The sequence below is a fragment of the Pipistrellus kuhlii genome, unplaced genomic scaffold (genome assembly GCF_014108245.1).
Source record: "Pipistrellus kuhlii isolate mPipKuh1 unplaced genomic scaffold, mPipKuh1.p scaffold_m20_p_16, whole genome shotgun sequence".
In the NCBI taxonomy this organism is placed as follows: domain Eukaryota; kingdom Metazoa; phylum Chordata; class Mammalia; order Chiroptera; family Vespertilionidae; genus Pipistrellus; species Pipistrellus kuhlii.
Genome location: NW_023425471.1, coordinates 21,133,057 through 21,156,648, shown reverse-complemented (window position 1 = coordinate 21,156,648; position 23,592 = coordinate 21,133,057). Strand labels below are relative to the sequence as shown.

Sequence of the window (23,592 nt, the reverse complement as noted above, 5' to 3'; positions counted from 1 at the left end):
ATAACATTTTATCACATTACTAGGTATTTGGGATTGATAATTTTCTAGTCAGAAATATGACAGTTGTCAAAGGAGAGGGTTTTGAGGGATTGGATAGAAGAAGGTGAAGGGATTAACAAAAAACAAACAAAAAAAACATATATACAAAACACACAGACAACAGTATAGTAATAGCCAGAGGGAAAGGGGGTAGGGAATAGGTGGAGAGTGGCAAAAAAAAGGGGAAAGAAGATAAAAATAGATTTTGCTTGGAGTGATTGGATCATGATACAGTATGCAGAGGATGGGGCAAAACAGTATCACCCCAATAAATTCAATAAAAAGTTTTAAAAAGTCTAACAAAATAACTTTTGAGTATTTATTTACAATGCAAATGGCCCTTCAGGAGGCGATGTCACTGAAAATTATAGAGTAAGAAATTCTTCAAATTATCTTCAATAAATGCACTGGGAAAATTGGCAAAAAAAAATCAGAATTAAATTTTTGAGATCACTCTAAATGAGCCAAGATATTGGAGTATTCTGGAAAGCATTTATTCAAGAAAAAAATATTAACACCAAATAACTTATATGCATATATGCATAATACAGGTACAGAGACAATAGAGCTGTGAAGGCATGGAGAGTGGTTAGGAGTGGGGGCAGTGAGTCAAGTGTGGCAAAAGAGGGGGCTATCTGTAATACTTGTAACAATTAAGAGAAAAAAGATAAAAAATAATTTTAATAAGAACAGCAGCCTATGTGGTCATTATCTTGTCCTATATTCATTGTCTTTTTTCTAGCTCTATCATGGCCTTGAAGATCAATAACCCACATCCTTGCCAGTACTTGTTGTTTGTAGACTGATTTAGGATAGCCATTCTGACAGGTGTGAGGTGATATCTCATTGTGGTTTTCATTTGCATCTAGCATTTTTTTCCCTGTATGTCTATTGGCCATCAGTATGTCCTCCTTGGAGAAGTGTCTATTCAGGTATTTTACCCATTTATAATTTTTAATTCTTTATTTTATTTTTTATTGAATTTAGTGTGACATTTGTTAATAAAATTATTTAGCTTTAAGGTATACAATGATATAATGCATCATCTGATATTGTATTGTGTGCTTACTGCACAAGGTCAAGTCTCTTTTCATTATCATTTATCCCCCTTTACCATCTTCTACTTTCCCCCATCCCTATTTCCTTTGGCAATCACCATAGTGTTGTCTGTGCTTCTCATTTTTAAATTAGATTGCTTGTTTTCCTGTTGTTTATTTATATATGTTCTTTATGTATTTTGGAAATTAAAGCCTTATCAGATGTATCATTGGCAAATATGTTCTCCCATTCAATGGTTTCCCTTTTAATTTTAATGATGGTTTCTTTTGCTGTGCAAAAGATTTTAGTTTGATATAGTCTAATATTTTCCTTTGTATACCTTGCCAGAGGAGATATGTTGGCAAAAATATTGCTATGAGATATATCTAATATTTTACTGCCCATGTTTTCTTACAGATTTTTTATGGTTCTGTGACTTACATTTAAGTATTTTGTCCATTTTGAATTTACTGTTGTGTATGGTATAGGTTGGTGCTCTGATTTCATTTTTTTTCCATGTACCTGTCCAATTTACCCAACACCATTTATTTAAGAGACTTTCTTTAACTTACTGTATATTCTTGACTGTTTTGTTAAATATGAATTGCCCAAAGAAGTATGGGTTTATTTGGGAGCTCTCTATCATGTTCCATTGATTTATATGCCTGCTCTGTGCTAGCAAGGATGTGGAGAAAAGGGAAACCTGTTAGTAGGAATGGAGACTGGTGCAGCCATTATGAAAAATCGTATGGAGTTTCAAAAAAAAAAAAAGTAAATATGGAACTACTTTTTGACCCAGTGATCCCACTTCTGGTAATATATCCTAAGAATCCTGAAACACTGAGTTGAAAAAAATATATGTACCTTTATGTTCATTGCAGCATTATTTATGATAGCTAAGATCTGGAAATAGGTTAATTTCTGATGAGCATGTCTTTCAGTGTTGTTTTGGTGTTGATGATCTCCTTTAGGCGCCCCCCCCCCCTTTTTTTTGTCTTGGAATCTTTTTATTCCACCATCTACTTTGAATGATATAGCCTTTCTGGATATAGTAATCTTGGTTTAGGATACTTGCCTTTCATTATCTTGAATACTTCATGCCATTATCTTCTGAACTGTAGAGTTTATGAAGAAAAATCACCTAAAAGTCTTATGGGAGCTCCTATGTAGATAACACATTGCTTTGCTGTAGCTGCCTTTGGTATTCTTTCTTTGGTTTTGATTTTTTTTTCTTTTCATTTTAATTATGTTGTGCCTGGCTGTGAGCCTCTTTGGGTTCTTCTTGCTTGAGACTCTCTATGCCTCCTGAACTTGTGTGACTTTTTCCTTTGCCAGGTTAGGGGAGTTTTCTGCCATTATTTCTTCATAAACATTCTCTATCCTTCACTTGCTTTTTTTTTCTCTTTCTGGCATACCTATCATGCAAATATTTTTATGTTTCATGTTGTCCCACAGCTCCCTTAAGCTATCTTCCTATTTTTAGTTTATTTTTTATTTTTTTGGTTCTTTGTCTGAGTGATTTTTTTTTTCTGTCCTGCTTTGTATTAGTAATTCCTTGACCTGATCCTCAGCTTCCCCTAATCCACTGTATATTCCTTAGAATGTGTTCTTCATCAGTGCCATGCCATTCTTAATTTCCAACTGGTCATTTTTCATAGTTCCAATATCTATTCTCATGTTTTTGAGCATTCTTTTAATCATTATTATGAACTCTATATCTGATACATTTCATTTAGCTCTTTTATAGAGAATTATCTTGTTATTTCATTTGGAGCTTTTTCTCCCTTCGTTCTCACCATTTTGGCTGCTTGTTTGTGTTTGTTTCTATATATTAGGTTGATCTGCTACAACTCCCTGTCTCTGTTGCAAGACAATGTCAGTTGTTATTTGTGATTGGTCCTGAAGGCCCTGTGGAGCTATCAGCAATTTATAGTTTGTGGCTCCCTCTGCTCCTGTGTGTGTTTGGAAAGGACCAAGGTATATACCAAAGCATGCTTTTCCCAGCCCCAGATCCAGAAGCAGATCCAGCAAAAACTCAAAGTCTCCAGAGATCTGCCTTTGCCTGTAGTCTGATTGTTATTCTCAGTCTTAATGAGCCTTAGGCTATCAACTACAGTAAGGCTAGACTACACAGAGTGAGACGAGATATTTTCCAACAGGGTAGAGGCATTGTTTTCCCCCAGGCAAAAGCTGCCTGTAATATAAAAGGTTTGCCTAAGAAGGATGTCTTCTGCAGTATTATGGAATGGCTCTGCATAGGAAACTGGGTCAGCTGCCTATCAAGTTCTAATCACAGAACCCCCAACCCTGGATTCTGCTCACATAGCTCTAGTCTACTCTGCCTTGCCTCTGCCAGAGCCTAAGGTGAGTGGCTGAACACAAAACATTTTGTGCATTGGCACTTTAATAGGGTGCCTGCATTTCCAGTCATCTCTCCCTGACAGAGGGCAATCCTGCTGCTTTTCACAACCAAATGTTATGTTGGCACCTTTCTCAGTTCTGTTGCTTTGGTTTGGGTTTAAAACTCAGAGTTTTCAGTGGGAACCCTGCAATACTGAAATATCCTTATGGAAATTCCACTGCTCCTTGTGGTATCCAGGCCAGCTCTCTTGTGTCTCCAAACATCTTACCATTCTTTATGTGGTCTCCACTTTCTATCCTTGGTTATCAGGGTTTTCTACAGCTAGTTTTCAGGATGAGTTGTTTTTTTGTTTTTTTAATTGTAATTACAGTTTGGTCCTAGGAGAATGTCAGTGTAGCTTCTACTTATTCCACTGCCATTTTGGAATTTGTATCATTTTAAGATTTAGAAATTGGTAGATCATGAGTATTTAAGGCCACATTGAATTATAGAAATTTATACCTGAAACCTATATAATCTTATTAATCAATGTCACCACAATAAATTCAGTAAAATTAAAACAATGTCATGTCAACTCTAATTCAATATATGTCTCAAAACTTTATAAAAATTAAACTACAACTCTTCCTAATGCAAAAAAAGTACTTTTCAAAAATAATAATCTATTCTAGAGCTTTACTCATTGTTGCTAAACTGAAATGTACAGATGTGATTTTGCAACTTTTGCAGTGAGATTTTGTATATTCCATTGACAATGACAGTGCAATTGATAAATTTACAAATATTTATCAAACATTATAAGTCTAACAGATAATGTATAAGGCTAAGGAGGCAAAAATATAGCTATTACTTCAACATACCTCTCTGATTTTGTTTTGAACTATCTGTAATTTGAATAAAATTTTTTAAAAAATATCTATTATAGGAAAGGGTCCGCTTTTATTTCATATGATTATAAATTAAAATTTCATATTAACGTAAATTAATAAAAATATAAGTAATAACTACCAATTTCACTAAGTAACTTTGCCATTAAAAGACTAATGATCAAATAACTTGCCAGTATTCAGGTATATTTTTCTTATCACTCAGTTTATGTAATAGAATTTAATCATTATATCCTTATCACATTAACATTTCTGTAAAATTTTAGTAAATAAAATTAACTTTGTTAAGTAAGGACTCTTAACTTTCACAAACAAATAATTTTATTGTTTTTTATTTTTTTCTGAATTAACATGTCTATTTGTATATAACATTATTTTTGGTGTATTTTTAAATGCAAATTAATTGAGTTTTTATATCTGATAGTTAATTCAGGAGCCATTTGTGATATAGAAAAATGTATTCATGGAAGGCGATTTTATTTTGTTAAAACATTATTAGCATTTCCTCTCATGGGGGAATTTAAATAATTTTATGTACAACTACTCAAAATATTTTTAAATTTCTGCAAACATAAGATTGTCAAAAATCTAACATATGTTATGTGATGGTTAATGCTCCAGAGGAAGTAAAGAAACAAAACATGTCTGCTAAAGTAATTAATATGCTGCAATAGAGACAAGAACCTTTATCTATCAGGATGAGTCATATCCCTCTGCCAGTTACATCCAACATATACCATTTAAAACTTTTTAATACATAGGAATTACAATTAAATTAGTGTTTTCTAGTTAGTTGTGCAATTTTGAAGTTGTGATTTCTTTGGAATCCATTACAAGTGAAAAATGAGCTGTTTCATTGTATTAATATTTCCTATATAAAAATGTGCAGTTGAAGTCAAATATATGTTAATCCAGCTGCAAAATGAGGAATTCCTGTGTAATATGCAAAATCAGCCACATATGCTATACATTGAATAAAGATAATTTGATGGCAAAAACCATTAAAATATAAGTATATTTTTATAGATTAGTAAGAAAGAGACATGTTCCTGAAAATGTCCTGTGGCAGAACCTTGTATGGCAGTTTACAATAACATGAAGGCCAGTGTTGCTGAGTAAGGTAAGGAATGTGCCTCACAGAGGAAGATAAAATTAGGGAAAGCATCTGTAAGTCACTGTAAGACTCTGGTATTCATTCTGCATGTAATGGGAAGATACTAGAGGATTTTCAGAAGAGAATAAACATAGTTTGCGTTATGTATTTTGAAAGATCACATTAGTAATCATGCAGAGTATAAACTGAAGGGAATAAGAAAGGAAGCAGGTAGACTAGACTATTTCATATAGTAGTATGAAACTAGTAGAGGAAGTGGGGAAAAGTAAGTAGATTCTGAATAAATACTTTATAAAGGTATAGCCAATATTTGCCGATAGAGTAAATAATTTGTGTGAGGTAAAATAAAGGTTATTGAAAAAATGTTGGCCTTAGTAACTAGAAAGATATCGGGAAACTACAGATATATCAGTTTAAGGGTAAAATAAAATAAAAAAAATTGGGTTTAGTCAAAACACTCTAGAGATATTTATTATATATCCAAGTAAAGGCATTGGGTATGCAGTTGAATAGCTGAGGTCAGGGATAGACATAATTTTTTTTTTTAATAAGAATACTAATATAATGAAGTTCCAAGCTATTATATTAAATAAATTCTCTAGAAAGTAAAAGTAGATAATTAATCCAAAGATCAAATGTTAGGGACCCAGAGAGTGGTTGGAAAGATGAGTAAGAATTACATTTATTTAGATCCACTTTTTTTATGACATATGTTTAACAAAAGAAACATTGATATTTGCAAGGGTATCAGAAAAAAAAAGCCCCTTTATTCCTTGATGGTATAAATGTGTACATTACTCATCTATTGTTGTAAAAAGCTCATTTCCTCAAACTTTAGCAGATTAAAATAATGTACATTTATTATCTCAGTTTCTCTGGGTTAGTGAAGACATTGTCTAGGGCTTCTGATAGATCCACTTCCAAGGTGGTTCACTCACATGGCTGTTTAGCAGAAAGTCTCAGTTCCTTGTTGGATATTGGCATGAGGCCTCATTGTCTCACAACATGTACCTCTCCATAGATGTTCTTAAACATTCTCATAACATGGCAGCTGACTTCCCCCAGAAGTAGTGATATGAGACAAGGAGAAACCCTCAATTCCTTTTATTATATAGTCTCAGAATTCAAACATTTATCACCTTGCCACATTCTATTTATTAGATTGAGGTACTCAGTATAGCCCACACTAAAATATACAAAAATTAAGCTTTTTCACTTTGAAGGGAGGAGTAGCAAATAATTTGTAGGTGTATTTTAAAATCTTCACAAAGTAGATTTGCAAAACCTTTTTTTCCCCCAGAAACATAACAATATCGGTAAAACAATAAAATGCACATGAAACTTTATCTAATAAGTGCACCTCTAGAAATTTATCCTACTGCACAGATGCATATATATTATAGGCCTGGTGCATGAAATTCATGCACTGGGGGGGGGGACCCAGCCAGGCCTGAACCCTCTCACAGTCCAAGACCCCTCTGGGGATGTCCGCCTGCCGGTTTAGGGCCTAAGCCAACAGTTGGAAATCCTTCTCACAGTCGGCGACCCCTTGTTCCTTACTGCCCGCCTGCTCACTGCTCTTTACCACTCAGCTCACTCCTCCTTAGTGCTGCCATGAAGGCAGGAGAGGCTCCCACCACTACTGCTGCGCTCACCAGCTATGAGCTCTATTTTCTGTGTAGTTGTCTGGGGCCAACAGCTTTCTTCCTTCTCATTTAGGGCGAACAGCATGTGAGGGCAGAGTGCTCTGTCATGGAACACAGAGGGCTGCCTGGAGCTGAGGGGAGTGGCTGGGTCCACAGGGTGAGAGGTGAATACAGAGGACACTATCTCACCCAATTGTGGGGAGGGCTGGCCTTAAACTGCCTGACCCCACCCAGGGAGGGACTGAGCATGGTATCTGCCTCTCAATTCTCCATCCTTCCATCTGTGACACCTGTCACCTTTGCCAGGCCTCCCCCAAAAGTGAGTTCAGCTCAATCCCTGAATGTTAAAGGGGGCCCTGATTCCCAGTGACAGGACCTGGTCCACAGGACCTGATCTCAGGATGGTGGCCACAGCTGTAGAACATAGATTGTTTCAAGAAAAGTTGGGAATGCAGACTTTCATATGAGCCCCTATTCCAAAAGGTGGCAGTTTATTCACATTGTGGCAAAGCCACCTTCAAGAGTAACATAAGTGGGTAAAGTCAGGGCCAAACCAGGCCATTTCCTCATCCAATCTCTCTGAGGGGTGTGGACAGAAACAAGTCTCAGCTCTTCAGCTCTTCCCAGGGCACTTCCAAGGTTTTGTTTTGTTTTGTTTTGTTTTGTTTGCTTAAAGAACAGTAGTCTGTCTCCATTCTTGTTCTTTGGGATTTTTTTGATCATTGGATAAAAGGATACGTACATCGAGACAATCCTCTGGAGATAAAATGTTCCAGTTGTACCCATGTAAGGATGACAGTACCCCTCAGAGGGAGGGAGCTGACAGAAGGGGAGCAGGAATTCTGAAAACCAAAGTGATGACAGAGATGCTAGGCCTTTCCTTCACATGTCTGACACTCCTCTTCAGGAGGCCTGTAGGCTGGGCATCTGCTGGACCTTTACCACTTGATGTCCTGGAATGCTGCCCTGGGCCCTGCTAGGTGGTGTTCAGGGCTGCCTGGGCCAGGAGGGAGTCTCCTCCTCACCCCAGCCACCCTGATACAGCTCCTGCACATGGGCGCTGGTCTCCGGAGGCCACATCAGGATGGCAGCTTAGATGACTTCCATCTGTGGCAGCAATGCCCTGTCTGCATGCCCGTTGTCTGCCTGAGCCTGGCCCCTGTGCCTAAGCAGCCCCAGCACAGGCTAGGACCTCCATAAAGTGCAGAGGAACTTGCCCCTCTACAGCTTCAGGACCATTTCTAGATGTTCTGAAAGCCGTAAGCAGCCCGAAAGCGTAGCAGATCCTCTTCATCCCTTTCAAGAGTGACCTCCTGGAAGTCTTTGTTCCTCAGGATGTTGTAGGTGAGCACCCCTATGTCCTTGTAGAACAACTCCTTGGCCATATGCCTGAAAATGTGTGCCAGGTACCCGTCGGAGCTGACACCCTCATTGACCCTTACCTCCTCCTCCTTCACGTCTCCAAACAGCGTGTCCATAGCCGTGTTATTTGAGACAAGGTCACTTTGCTCCATTATCTGGACAATTTCATCTGAGGTTAACATGCAGTCAGAACCCTGGGAATTATGTAAAGCTGTGGGAACACCTTCTCAAAGGACCTCCAGTTTCTTATCATAACACGGGGCCATAATGGCATGGAAAATCTTGTCTGGGGGCAGGTTCTGCAGTCTGGCGAAGTAATCCTTCACCTAAAAGCCCATGATCTGCTGGGGAGACTTGGCCATGCAGAGGTGGGGTAATGGGGTGACACAGCATACGCTCTGCATATCAGTCCTAGCTGGGGCAGGTATCCGGGCTCTTCCTCATGGTGCTGGCAGTATAGACGCACACATTCCTTCTGGCTCTCCAGGATGCACCCCAAGGAGTTTGAGAAAGTGACAGAGCTTTCTGGATGCATCAGTGACAGTGAGGCTAAATTTAGCAGCAAAATAAGGCAGATACTGAGGACACATGGTCACTGCCAGCACCTTGTGCTGTGAAGTACCATATTCTTATTAAGGTTCAGAACACAGAAGTCCTTGTTATTCTGTTTATTTTATTATTTATTTATTTATTTATTTATTTATTTATTTTTACTACATTCCTTCAGTGTGCAGTGGTCACACTTTATCTGGAGCGAGGTGGGCGGGGGCCAGCTCTAGTGACCTGGAGGAAACACAAGAAAAGCAGGCAGTCACTCCTTGTCTCCTCTCATGCTGCTGGCGGTATCCTGTCATTCTTGTAGAGATTCTAGGGAAGGGAAGCAGCCACAGTACCCAAGGCTTCTAGGAGGCCAGCAGCTTTATTAGGTGCCTGTCCTGTCCTCTGGAGATTGAACCCACAGGACTACTAAGGAAGCCAGTCTCCAGTTCTGCTCCACTTCTGGCAAAGATTGATTGGAGTCTGAGGACCAGGAGGAGAGACCAAGAGGCTTGCCTTCCAGCTGCTCACCAGTCCCTGCACCACCTCCGTTTCTCTATTAATCATCCCCTGATCAGCCTGTGAGCTGGGGGATGGACCAGTTGTCTGTTCGGTAATTATGGACCCTGGTATGTGTGTGTATATATATATATATATATATATATATATGTATATATATATATATATATATATATATATATATATATATATATATATATATAGTGGCCAGATTATTATGATCTCTGAATGCATAATAATCTGGCCACTCAGTATATATTGTATATTAGAGGCCCAGTGCATGAATTCTTGCATGGGTGGGGTCCAGCCAGCCTGGCTATGCGGAGAGGACATGGGTGGTTGGCCAGCCTGCCTGCTGGTCGAACTCCTGGTGGAGGGGACAATTTGAATATTAGCTTTTTATTATGTAGATATACACTAAGTGGCCAGATTATTATGCATTCAGAGATCATAATAATCTAGCCACTCAGTGTATATCCACATTTGTAGTGGTGTGTGTGTGTGTGTGTGTGTGTGTGTGTGTGTGTGTTTGAGAGAGAGAAGGAGGAGAGAGAATCTTATATCTTACAGCAGCATTAGTAGTAATAAAGAATCAGATATGACTTTAATATCCACCATTAAAGGAGCAGTGAAATTAATTATAGTGCAGCCATACCATGGGGTAATAGCAACTAAAGAATGAGGTAGAGCTGTAAGTACTGAAATGAAATGAAAAGAGAAATGAGATGTCCATTTTCTATTTTTAAGATAAATAAAGCAAGTGACAAAACATTTTATATAGTGGTATTTTTTGTAAGAATAAACAACAGTATATATAAATGTAAGTGATATATTGAACAAACATGACTGATGGGATATAATCATAAAGTAATTTTATTTTTATGACCCTTGTCCTTTTGTATTTTATTCAGTTGGTCAGAAAAAATTCAAGCCAGCAACATGACTTTTTTTTTTTATCATTCTTCAATTATAGAAGAGCTTTTAACAATAATTAAAATATCCAGTCCCATTTAATAGCAAAATGGGGGTCTGCTGAAAGCTTAACATTTACAGTAGGGCTGAAGATATTCATGATGGTTACTTTCATCATTGCATAATATCTGTAGTCCTTCTCACCTTGTGGCTATTATTATTATCTTACCTTCTACCCCCAAACTTAGAGAGGGAGGAAACCAAAGAGATATCAAGAGTAGCACAGTTCTTACCTGACTCACAATGTTATCATCTATTTTCATGTATTTTCTGTGCCTGGCAGACATTTAATACATGGTTACTTTCCTGTGAACTTTTAGTTCTTCAAAATCATATAGTCCACCTCTATTACTGGGAATATCATATGCAATTATCTTGACATGAATAAATGCTGTCTTATCCTGTTTATTTACTTATAACTCCTTCCAGAGGCATCTGACAGTGCAATTCCAGCTTACTTCACAAGGATCCCCTTGCCCTTTTAGTTATTAGAAAATGATATCTAAACCACTCTTCTATAAAATCTCTTATGCTTTCCCCACATACAATTTATAGGAAACACTCATTTATCCCGCCCCCCCTCCAAGAGATCCTGGCAGGGTGCTGTTTTTCAATTGCCCTTGCTATTGCCAATTCTCCAGCACTTCCAAGTTGACTGGAGGGTAGACAGAGCATAGAATCTCAGTAGAGAAGTTGGAAGACACGGGTGCTTGTAGCTAGCTGGCCATGTGCATAGTACTTATAAATAAGTAAACTAGCAGGTGGACTGAGGAACATAGGACAGGGAATCAACCAGCTCTTCTATATGTCCCAAACAATAGTCTATATTTCCCTAAAACCCATTTTTCTTCCCTCTCTCTCTCTCTTTCTCTCTCTCTCTCTCTCTCTCTCTCTCTCTCTCTCTCTCTCTCTCTCTCTCTCTCTCTCTCCCCAATCTCAATGAATGGAAAGAGAACCAATGACCGTTGGTTTGATTAAGCCTCAAATCTGATATTTATACATGATTTCTCCTTTTACCTCTAAATCTATTTGTGAGCAATAATAGAGCTATACTAGTTCTACTTCAAAAATATGCTGAATCCATTAATGTCTTTCCAACTACACTAGAGTACCCTGGTCTAGGCCATCATATTTCACTTAGATTATTGCAATAGAACTGAAGTATGTATCTCTCATTTTGTGCCCTTATGATTTGTGATCCACATTACAGCTCAAGTCATCTTCCTGAAAAATAAACTTGATTATATAAGTTCTAAGCTTAAAATCCTTATCTGATTTTCATTACCCAACCCTATATGATTTGGCTTTTATTTCTTTCTTCAACATTATGGTTAAAAGTATGGACTCTGCTGAAACCGGTTTGGCTCAGTGGATAGAGCGTCGGCCTGTGGACTGAAAGGTCCCTGGTTTGATTCCGGTCAAGGGCATGTACCTTGGTTGCGGGCACATCCCCAGTAGGGGATGTGCAAGAGGCAGCTGGTCGATGTTTCTCTCTCATCGATGTTTCTAACTATCCCTCTCAATTCTTCTCTGTGTAAAATCAATAAAATATATATATTTTTAAAAAGTGTGGACTCAACTGAATACATGGAACAGTGGGTGGAGATATGGGGGAAATGGGGAGATGTTGGTCAGAGTACAAAGTTACGGTTATGTAGGATAAGTCTAAAGATGTACACCATGATCACTATAATTAATGATGAACACCTGGAATTTGTTAAGAGAGGGTATTTCAGGTGCTCTCATCATACACACACACACACACACACACACACACACACTATGATAACATTTGAGAATATGTGTTCATTAGTTTAACTAGTAATAATTTCACTATGTATATGTATATCAAATCATCATACTGTACGTCATAAGTATATACAAACTTTCTTTTAAAAGCATGAATTTTGCAACTGAAAATTTAATATGTTTCTGGAGGGAGTATAACTTGAAACAACCTCTTTGGGACAATATTTGGCAGTATTCACTAAAGCTTAACATATACATATCCATGACTTAGAAAGTCTGTTCCCAGGTTATATACATCCAGGGAAAATGAAAGCTTATATCCTCCAAAAAAACTCATACAAAAATATTCAGGATAGCTTAATTCTTAATAACACCCAGTTGCAGAAATCCCAAATGTTCAACAATAGAAGGAGTAAATAGTGCACTACACTAATGCATTGGGATATTCAAAAAAACAAAATAAAAAAATACTAGTGATGCATGCAATAGCATGGACTAATGTATTGTTTTGGAATAGAAGTTATAAAAAGAGTATTGCTGTATTATTTTATTTGCATGAGCTTTAAGAACAGGTAAAGGCATTTGATACATCACTATCAAATAGTCACTGTGGTGGTTATATCTGAAGGAATAGGAAATATTACATGTGAGGGGCCATAGGAAGAGCTACTGAAGTTCTGGAATTATTCTGTATCTTGACCTGCATTATGGTTTCATAGATCATTTAATCATGCTAGTCTCTTAAGATTATGATATTTTATCCTGTGTTAAAGCACAAGTATTTACAATCATACACAGAAACAGATAATGTGTGACTAATTCTTTTAGAATCAGTTTTCTAGTGTAAATGTGTGGTGCAGGACAAGTTACTTAACTTTATGAACCTCAGTTTCATAATAATATCCATCTCATAAGCTTATTTAGGAGATTGAGCAACATAGCATATATAAAGCACTTATAACACTGTCTGATCCAGTAATGTTTTACTCTTTAGTCTCAAATTCCAATCAATGAAGGGTTCCATCATATTTGCATTTTTAAATGAGTTTTATTGGGATTACATTAGTGAACAAAATTATATAGGGTTCAGGTATACAGTTCTATAGTGCATCATCTGTATATTGTATTGTGCGTTCACCCCTCCCAAGTTATTCATTCTTACTATCAGTGAGGTTGAGCATCTTTTCCAAAGTTTAAGGTTCATTTCTTCTGTGCATGCATATCTTTTGCTTTTTCCCCCCTAACAGATTTTTGGTCTTTTTAATTTCCAGGAATCCCTTATGTATTAGGGTTATTAGTTATTTGTGATATATTGCAAATATTCCCTATCTTCCAGCTTGTCAATAATCTTTTAAAAAATATATATATATTTCATTGATTTTTTAAAAATCAATCTTTATTGTTCATATTATCATATTTGCATTTTTAAAATGACAGTTTGAATTTATCCCAAATTGTCATTTACTTGCAATTTTTAGGGCTGCTAGAGAAATACTAACATATTAGGTAATCTAATAACTTTAAAATTTCTAATTTATGAAACATATATGGATTAATCCAAACATAAAATTATTTGTTTCCCTTTTTTCCTGAATAACATTTTCTTATATTCTTATTTTCTAATGAATGTAGACATATTTTATTAGCTCCATGGTGTGGTTGTAACAAACTACTAAAAAGTTGTGTAAAACAACTTACATTTATTATCTTACAGTTGTGAGTAATAGAAAGCCTAGGGATCAAGATGTTCACAAATGTGCTTCCTTCTGAAAGTCTAGGGAAGAATCCCTTTCCTTGCCTTTTTAATCTTCCAGAAGTTACCTGCATTTCTTGATTCACTCGTGAATCCCTTTTTCCATCTTCAAAGCCAGCAGTATTACAGCATTCTATCTTCAACTCTCTCTCTCTCTCTCTCTCTCTCTCTCTCTCTCTCTCTCTCTCTCTCTCTCTCTCTCTCTCTCTCTCTCTCTCTCTCTCTCTCTCTCTCTCTCTCCCTCTCTCCCTCTCTCTCTTTTTCTCTCTCCCCTGAACTCCCTCTTCAAATCACTTTACCTCCCTCTACTTCAATTAGCACATCTCATTATCTGACTCTGGCACTTCTGCTTTTTTTTTTTTTTAAAGGAATAGTTGATCATGTTAAGCATCCCAGGTAAAAGGAACTTCAAGTATAAACACTGGAGGTGGAAAAGCCTTTTGTAAACCTGAGGAACAGAGATTGGTGACTGTGACCTTAGGCTTTTACAGCTCCTTCGCTCTTCCTTCTGGCTTTCTCCTTGCTTCTCGTTGTAGAATTTCCAGTCAGTCAACTTTCCTGTAGTTCTGGGTAATGTCCATTTTATATTTTAGTTGTATTTTATTGAAATTGTTGTGTGCGGCTGCGGTTAGGTGTTTACCTGTGCAGCCATCTTGGATCAATCCTGGCACTTCTGCTTTTCTTTCAGAAGAACTTCTGGGCCCAACTATATAATCCAGGTTATTCCCTACTTCTTAATGTAAGATATTTAACTTAATCACAAATGCAAAGACCCATTGTCCATGTAAGATGAGATTTTCACAGGCTTTAAGGATTAGGATGTGGACAACTTTTGGGTGGCAGTATTCAATCTAGAACACATATGTAGCTGTAGCTACTAATTATCTTGCTATTACCTGAAGCTATAGTCCCTGACATTAAGCAGTGAAAAGAAGTTCACTGTCCACATTTTGAATTTAGAAAGGAAAATTATTTTTCAGAAGAGGCAGAGCAATAGTACAACCTGCCAGATCCAAATATTCTTTGATGTCTTTTCATAAACTTGGAGGCCTTAGTCACAAAGCTAGGATTATGCTAGAATTAGATTAGATTAGATTCATAGCAGGTATATACCTAAATTGTTTTTTATCTGTGTGTCAAAATAATTTGGTTCATTATTAAGGCATTTTTATTGTGTTGTGACACTCTGATATTATGACCATAAAAGTTGTCTATCTGATTAAAAAAAAATATGTATTTTTTGTGTCATTAAAATTTGGACCCTACTAGTAACAATGAGGGCTAATAAAAAACTTTGAAGTTCTAACATACATTAGTGCCTATAACTGAAGTCGTTCTCAAATACAAAAAACAAAACAAAACACAAACATACAAAATTAAGTTTTTGAAACAATCCTATTTGCTATTTATAGCAAAAGTGTCAATTTTCAGAAGACAGAGTGCCTTTTTTTTCCTATTTCCAGAGAGACCCATAAAATTGTGACATGGCTGTGATTACCTACTTACAAGATTAGTTTCAAGTTCCAGGGCAAAAATGATCTTACCAGAAATTGTATAAGAAGAATCAATGTGATGTAGTGAAAAAAGACATAGCCAGTAATGCATACAAGTAGTATTTTTAAAGCTTTACTGTGACTTTAGTTATTTGTCTATGGGAAAATTATTTAATTTCTGTGACCTCAGTTTCTATATAGCAAGGAATCTGTACTGGTTACATATCTTTCAAATGTTCCTGTTATAGTACATAGAATGGTAAACCTAGAGTGTGATCATAAATACATTTAAGCTTAATTAGGCTGCCTCTCTGTGTTTGCAGCAAATCTTTGATTGTTTCTACATACATGAATGACATTCAGCCAGCTGGTCTTCTAATAGCTGTGTAAGGCAGTCTCTTCATATTTCTATAATGTAATCCACTAATCTTCTGATCATCACAGCAACACTTTTCAACATCATTCCCAATGCCTGCTATTTTATAAACATTCAAAAAGTTTAGAAAATCACTGAAACTTACAAAGAAAATAGTCTATAAAGCTGGAATCTCTGCATTTTATTCACAAAATACAGCATAAGGGAAGAAATGCCATCAAACATGTAAAAGTAATGTTTTAAATTACTACAGGCCTATTTACAAATGATATTGTACAATACATATCACTTTACATGGCCCTTAGTTATACTTGATTTATCCTATCATAGACACATGCACTTTGTTTTTAAAAGCACTGGATTAGATGATTTAAAATGTTTTTATTTCCAAATTTTTGTGAATCTCTAACTTCCACAAATCTTAAATAATGCTAATTCCACAGCTGTTAAAGTGTAAAGTGTTATTATTACTGTTGTTATTTTTATTAAAATAATTGAATTTTCCATGGAGTCACTGTTTAAAACCCACAATCTCATGTTACAGCCATAGAAAATCATAACTTGATACATAGCACAAGATGACAGGGTTCTTAAAACTAGACAGAATTTGGATTACATCATTTATACAAAGAGTTAAAGAGCCATGGTGGTCAGAGCTTGTGATTATTAAAATGGACAGAACAGAATTCTGCCATATGTTTTTCTTTTGCACACTAAACTTATACTGCATTCACTTCATCATGCAAAAATAAAGAGTAAAGAATGAAGAGTAACTCAGCCATTGTGGCTCAGAGGGTGAGCACCAACCTATGAACCAGGAGGTCATGGCTCAATTCCTGGTCAGGACACATGTCTGGGTTGCAGGCTTGATCCCCAGTGGGAGACTTGCAGGAGGCAGCTGATCACTGATTCTCTCTCATCATTGATCTCTCTCTCTCTCTCTCTCTCTCTCTCTCTCTCTCTCTCTCTCTCTCTCTCTCTCTCTTCCCTCCTTCATCTCTGAAATCAATAAAAATATTTTTTTAAGTTTGATTGAGAATATGTTTGTATATTTTTAGAAAACAACTCTGAAACCATGTGGATTCCTGCAACAGAAAGGAATTGACAGGACTGCTCCAGCCATGAAGACAGAAGAGAAACAGTCCAGAGAAGGAAAATGCTGAGGACACCTTGCCATACTAGCAAACAGCAGCAATACATCACTGCATGTTGCCCAGGATCAAACCAGAGAGGGTCGGACCTGCATTACCACCATTTGCCCACCATCCAGAACTGAAATATCATTGCTGACATGTACACACAAGGAGCTGTTTGACATAGAAATTGGGACTCAAAATAACTGTTGGCCCAGAAAGAAACTCACTATATACTGATTTATTCATTTGCCTCTCAGCATAACCATTATTGCTTGTCTCATTTTCAGTTCTTATAAGTACATTTTTATTATCACATGAACTCACTCATCTAGGGGAAATGATGAACATCATAGACTGATGAAGAAGAACAAGCATCAATCAGACTGTCAGGCCTCAGAAGGAAGGTAGGGGAGGGTGGGGATAAGGGAGAGAGATAAACCAAAGGACTTGTGTGCATGCATATGAGCCTAACCAGTGGTCATGGACAACAGGGGGTGGGGCATGCATGGGGAGGGGTTTGAGGTGGGAATGTTGGGGGAGATGAGGACAAATATATGATACTTTAATCAATAAAGTAATTTAAAAAAATGAATGAAGAGTAAAAATAAATTGGTGAAAATATAATATGAATTTAGTAAAATGGTAATTTCTACCACATGCTGTACAACTTTAAATATGATTATATAACAACTTAAAGTCCCTTTTTGACAAAGGGATGAGGCAAAATAAAATAGAGGTTAAGGGAAATTCCAGAATTGGGAAAATAATCAATAAACCTTCCTGATTTTCCCCCTTTGTGCTGATAAACAAATACATATTGAGGAAGTATATAGATGCACAGTCCTGGACTAACAGTATAGTCCAAATTCCAATGTGGCCTTAATAACCAAAAACATTAGCATAAAATTTTGAGAGAAAATATATTAGACTTAATTTTCTGTTTTGTACAATAAAAACTAAAATGCCTAGTAATTGAGTCCAGAGCATTATTCTAAATTGTTGGCTTTAGAAGTCAATATAAGTTAAATGGAAAGACTTGTCCGGAATATTGGTTTTGAAATTTAATATGACTTAGAGATAATGCAATATTTATTTTCTCCATTTATGTAGTCTTCAGTAAGACACAAAAGGAATTCACCTGCCGAAACCGGTTTGGCTCAGTGGATAGAGCGTCGGTCTGTGGACTGAAGGGTCCCAGGTTTGATTCTGGTCAAGGGCATGAATATTGGTTGTGGGCACATCCCCAGTAGGAGGTGTGCAGGCGGCAGCTGGTCAATGATTCTCTCTCATTGATGTTTATAGCTATCTATCCCTCTCCCTTCCTCTCTGTGAAAAATCAATAAAATATATATTTTTTAAAAATGGAATTCACCTAACAAATTCTCTTTGTAGAATGTGGCTTAAAGTCTTATGAAAAACTTTTGCAACAGCATGGATGGATCTGGAGAGTATTATGCTAAGTGAAATAAACTAAATAAAAAATAAGTACTTTTTAAAACAAAAAAATATAGTAAGAATAATTTGAGATCAGAATCTATAGTGAGTCTTATATTACTCTTATGCATGAGAGACAAACTACTATTCTTCATTGTCTAGACTAAGTTTACAATAGCCAGCATAATGTTAGTATTTTGTGAAAGTCCATTTATTTCATTTTTATTCAACCAATCTATAAATTACATTAAAATAATTTATTGATATATGATTGGCATACAGAAAGCTTTACATATTTAATATATACAACTTGATGAGTTTGGAAATAGGGACACATTGATGTAACCATAACCATGATCAATGTCATAGACATATCCATCCATCCATCCATCCACAAGTTTCCTCTTCTCTCTTGTGTGCATGTGTATATGATAAAAACACAACATGTGATTTACTAAGATATCTTCTTAGTAAATGTTTAAATATACAAATACATATTATTAACCAAAGGCACTATGCTATACAGTAGGTTTCTAAGACATGTTCATGTTGCACAACTGAAATTTGTCATGCTTTGAGCAACACAACCTGGTTTCCCTTTCTTCCTAATCCCTGATAACCGCCATTTACTTTCTACTTCTATGAGATTGATATTTTAGATTCCTCACATAAATGAGATCATGTAGTATTGGGCTTATTTTACTTAACATAATGTCCTTACAATTCATTCATGGTGTCACAAATGATAGGACTTCTATTTTTTTCTAGGGCTGAATAATATTCCAGTGCATGTAAAGCTCACATTTTTTTACTCACACCTTAAAAAAAAAAATGTTCTTCAATAGTGACGGAGTAGATATGACTATGCCACTTTAAAAAGTCTTCTTTTAAATAATAAAAATAATTCTCCAAAATATATAAATAACTCATACAACACAACAAAAGAAAAAAAAGTAATCTAATTAAAAATGGGCAAAAGACCTGAACAGACACTTCTCCAAAACCTGCTATCTCTGATGCAATACAGAATGCTCATATTGAGAGGAACACAAAAGAAATGATAAAATTTACATATATATTTTAATACTTATCAGGAAATCTCCTAAATGCTTTATTTTTATTTTTTTATATGTATATTATAGAAGACATTTAAAATTATATTAGTTTCAAGTATAAAACCTACTAGCTAGACATTTGTATAACTTTCAAAGTGATCCAACGAGACTAGCATCTGCCTGACACAATACATAATTATCACAATACTAGAAGGCTGGTGCACAAAATTTGGTCACTGGAGGGGGGTCCTTCAGCCTGCCCTGCACTCTCTTGCAGTCAGAGATCCCTTGGGGGATGTCCACCTGCTGGCTTAGCCATGAGCCAGGCTTCTGGCTAAGTGGCGCTCTCCGTGTGGGAGCTCAGTGACCACCAGGGGGCAGCTCCTGTGTTGAGCATCTTCCCCCTAATGGTCAGAGCTCAATATAGTGGCTGGTAATTCCATCAGTTGTTCCACTATTCAGTCAATTTGCATATTAGGGTTTATTATATAAGAAAATTTAAATACAATATTTTATTACTTTTAGGTGTAAAACATAATGCTTTAATATTTGTACATATTGCAAAATAATCACCCCAAGAAGTCTAGTTAATATCTGTCACCAATTACAAATTTTTTGTATGATGAGAACTTTTAAGATTTATTTTTTTAGCAACTTTCAAATATGAAATATAATATTATCAATTGCAAGAGGCCCAATGCATGAAATTCGTGCAAGAATAGGCCTTCCTTTTCCCGGCTGCCAGCATGGGCTTCTCTCAGGCCGTTGACAGACACTGGGGACCCAGGCTTTCCTTATAGCACCATCTTTGTCCAGAAGGTCATCCAGAATGATGTCCAGAGGATATCCAATCTAATTAACATATTATGCTTTTATTATTATACATTGTTGACTATATTCCCTATGCTGTACTTTACATCCCCAAGACTATTCAGTAACTGACAATTTGTACTTCTTAATTCCCCTCATCTTTTTTAACCAGCCTCCAAATGTCCCCTCCTTCCCAACTTGGCGACCATCAGCTTGTTTGCTGTTATGATAATTTGTTTCTGAAAAATGCTTTAAATGTAGTTTCATCTAATGTTATCAACAGTCTAAGATTAGAGTAACATTATTATCAGAGAAAGATTAACTGACTTTCTCAAGTTTACTGAGAAAGTAAAACCATAAAGCCAAACTTGATAATTTGATTCCAGAGTCTATGTGATTAATCACTTTGCTTTACTATTTTCCACTAACTAAAACAGACCCTTGACTTTAAGAAGGTTTAAGAATGTAGTAGATAGGTTAATGAATTGATATGCAATTTCAATATAAATTTAGGCTTATTCACTCAAAAAATAAGATCTAAATATTTTCTATGTACTTAACACCCTGTTTGTCATTAAAGATGGGAAAATACCAAATAATGAATTCCTACTTTCAAGAACCTTACATTATAACGGAGAGAAAGAAAACAAATAATATGTATAATAAACAAGTTGTTTGAACATGGTAAACACCATGACAAGGGAAGTGTGAACTGCCAGGATAAGAGTGGGAAATATAACTTTAACTTGGATGGTAATGGTTGCTCTCATTGAAAAGTTATTTGAGCAAACACTTAAGGAAGTGAATGAGTTCATCATGTTAATATCTGAGGGAAATATTTGTCATGCAAAAAGAAAAGGACATGCAATGTCATTGAGGTAGGAGATTTCTTGTTTCAATAAATGAAATAATATGGATAGGCTAGAATAGAGTGAACTGAGGATAGGGAAGCAAGGCATGGAGCCTTGTAAGGTTGTATTATACCATTTATTGATTTTGCCTTTTATTTTTTGTAAGGTGAGAAAAATGTGGAAGTTTCTTTTTTTAAATATGTAAATATTGATTTCAGAGAGGAGGGAGAGGTAGAGATAGAAACATCAATGAGAGATAATCATCAATAGGCTACCTCCTGCACACACCCTGTAACCCTGACTGGGGATTGAGCCACAGCCCAAGCATGTGCCTTGACTAGGAATTGAATCATAACCTCCGGTTCATAGTTCAATACTCAACCACTGAGTCACATTGGCTGGACAGAATTTTGAAAGTTTTAATTATGGCTGTGAAATGATCTGCTGTAGAGTTTAAAAGGATCATCTTGGATATTATGCTTAGGATTTATTATTTTATTCATAGGAAAGGATAAAAGTTTAGGGATCAGTTATGTGACCACTGAGGTAATCTAGCATAAAGATGATGATGGCTTGGACCAAAGCAATATAATAAAGGTGCTAATGAGTGCTCAGATTCTACATATATTTAGTAGGTAGACCCAAAATAATTAATAAATGGATTGGAGATGGGTTTGAAGAAAAATGATACTGTTTTTTTAATTATAGAGTCAAAATATATTTCTTTGAAAAGATAAATAAAATTGATAAACCTGTAGCTAGACTAAGATGAAAAGAGTAAAGTTAAAATTATCAATGTCAGAAATAATAGAGAAGATATCACCACAAATTATATAGATATGAAACATAATAGAGTAGTATAGAAAAATTATATACAAATTATATTCAATAAATTATGTGAAATAAATTTCCTTCAAAGATAAAATGCCCAACAATTCAAGGAAAGATTAAAAAAATTAATTAGCCCTATATCGATTAAATGCCTTGAACTCAAAATTTAAAAACTTTCCAGAATGAAAACTACAGACCCAGGTGCCTTCATTAGTAAATGTTATTAAATATACCATATGTAAGACAAATCATGACAAATTATCTTAGAAAATTAAAAAAGTTGGGAGCTCTTTTTAATGGCTTTTGCCTTTCCTAGGGATCTTGCCCCATAAGACAACAGTCACTAATTATAAAACTGACAGATTCCAGTTTCAAAAAAACAACCAGATTATTCCAACATTTCATCACAGGCAGAGACTTTTCATTCTCAAGTCCCATAGCACTTAGTGCATTACTTTATTACAATTAAATTGACCTTCTCCAAAACAAGCAGAAACCTGGAGACTTCAGCCCAGAGTAAAGTATAGAATCCTGACCCATTCTTAGACATAGAGATGGAAGAGAACTGGCCCAAGAGTGACCAACTATGGAACCAAGGATGACTGGAGAGACAGAATTCTGTGGAGAGCAGAAAAAGTAAGATCATGCAAAGAAGTACTGAATCTAAACAATTAGGTTTAGAAAATGAAATAAATTGAAAACAGAAAAGGTACAGCAGGTTTACTGGATTAAAAAGCAGATCTAGAGTGGTAGGGAGAGACACCAAGATGGCGGCATAGGGTAGACACCCGAATGCAGCCTACCACAACAAATTTGAATTTAGAACTGAAAAACAGGGGAGGCATTGCCCTGAAGCACCGGACGGCTAGCTGAGAGGAGGCTCTGCCATCTGGGAAGGAGAGAGAAGGCACGCTGAACCTCAGGAACTGTGAAGGTACAGAGAACTGTGTGCGTGAAAAGGCCCTGGCTTATTCCTGGCACACGGAGAGGAAGGGCCTGACAGAGATTGCTGCTGGTGGACTCCCGGAGCGCGGAGAGGGCGGGCCGGGCTGAGTTCGCTACTGGCTTACTGAGGAGAGGGCAGACAGCTAACGCGCAACTGGCTTTCTTGTTCGAGAGGAAAACAGAATCACCCTATTTCTCTGATAGATGGCCCCAGACAGGGAGAGGCCAGACTGTCAGGCAGTGGGCAGAGATCTCTCAGAGGTGTGTGAAGCCAGAGGCCATTATTGCGGGACTTGGGGAGGAGCCCAAGGGAAAACAGTTTGTCTGCACCAACCCGAGACTCCGCCCTACCTGTGGCTGAGCACAGAAGCTCTCCCAGAGGCTGGCTTTCTCTAAGGAGGGACTGGCAGGAACCCAAAGCTTGTTTGTGCCTTTACCAAAGAGGTGCACGCGCCTGCAACCAATCTTCCGAAACTCTCCGAGAACAGGTCTTTTCTAAGGCGAGACTGACAGGGAACCAAAGCTTGTCTGCGCCACCCCGAGACCCCGCCCTATCCAAGCAGAGTACAGAAGCCCTCCTAGATGAGACTCAGCTGATCCTCACAGCCAATTGGTTTGGAGATCAAAGCTTCCCAGTGATACCAACAATAAGCAAGGCTTAACAACAAGACTGCACACACAGC

The 23,592-nt window shown here is 36.6% G+C and overlaps 1 pseudogene; it reads right to left on the bottom strand.

Moving 5' to 3' along the window:
- Positions 1-8,010: 8,010 nt before the first annotated feature.
- Positions 8,011-12,158, bottom strand: LOC118720211 (annotated as a pseudogene).
- Positions 12,159-23,592: the final 11,434 nt, after the last annotated feature.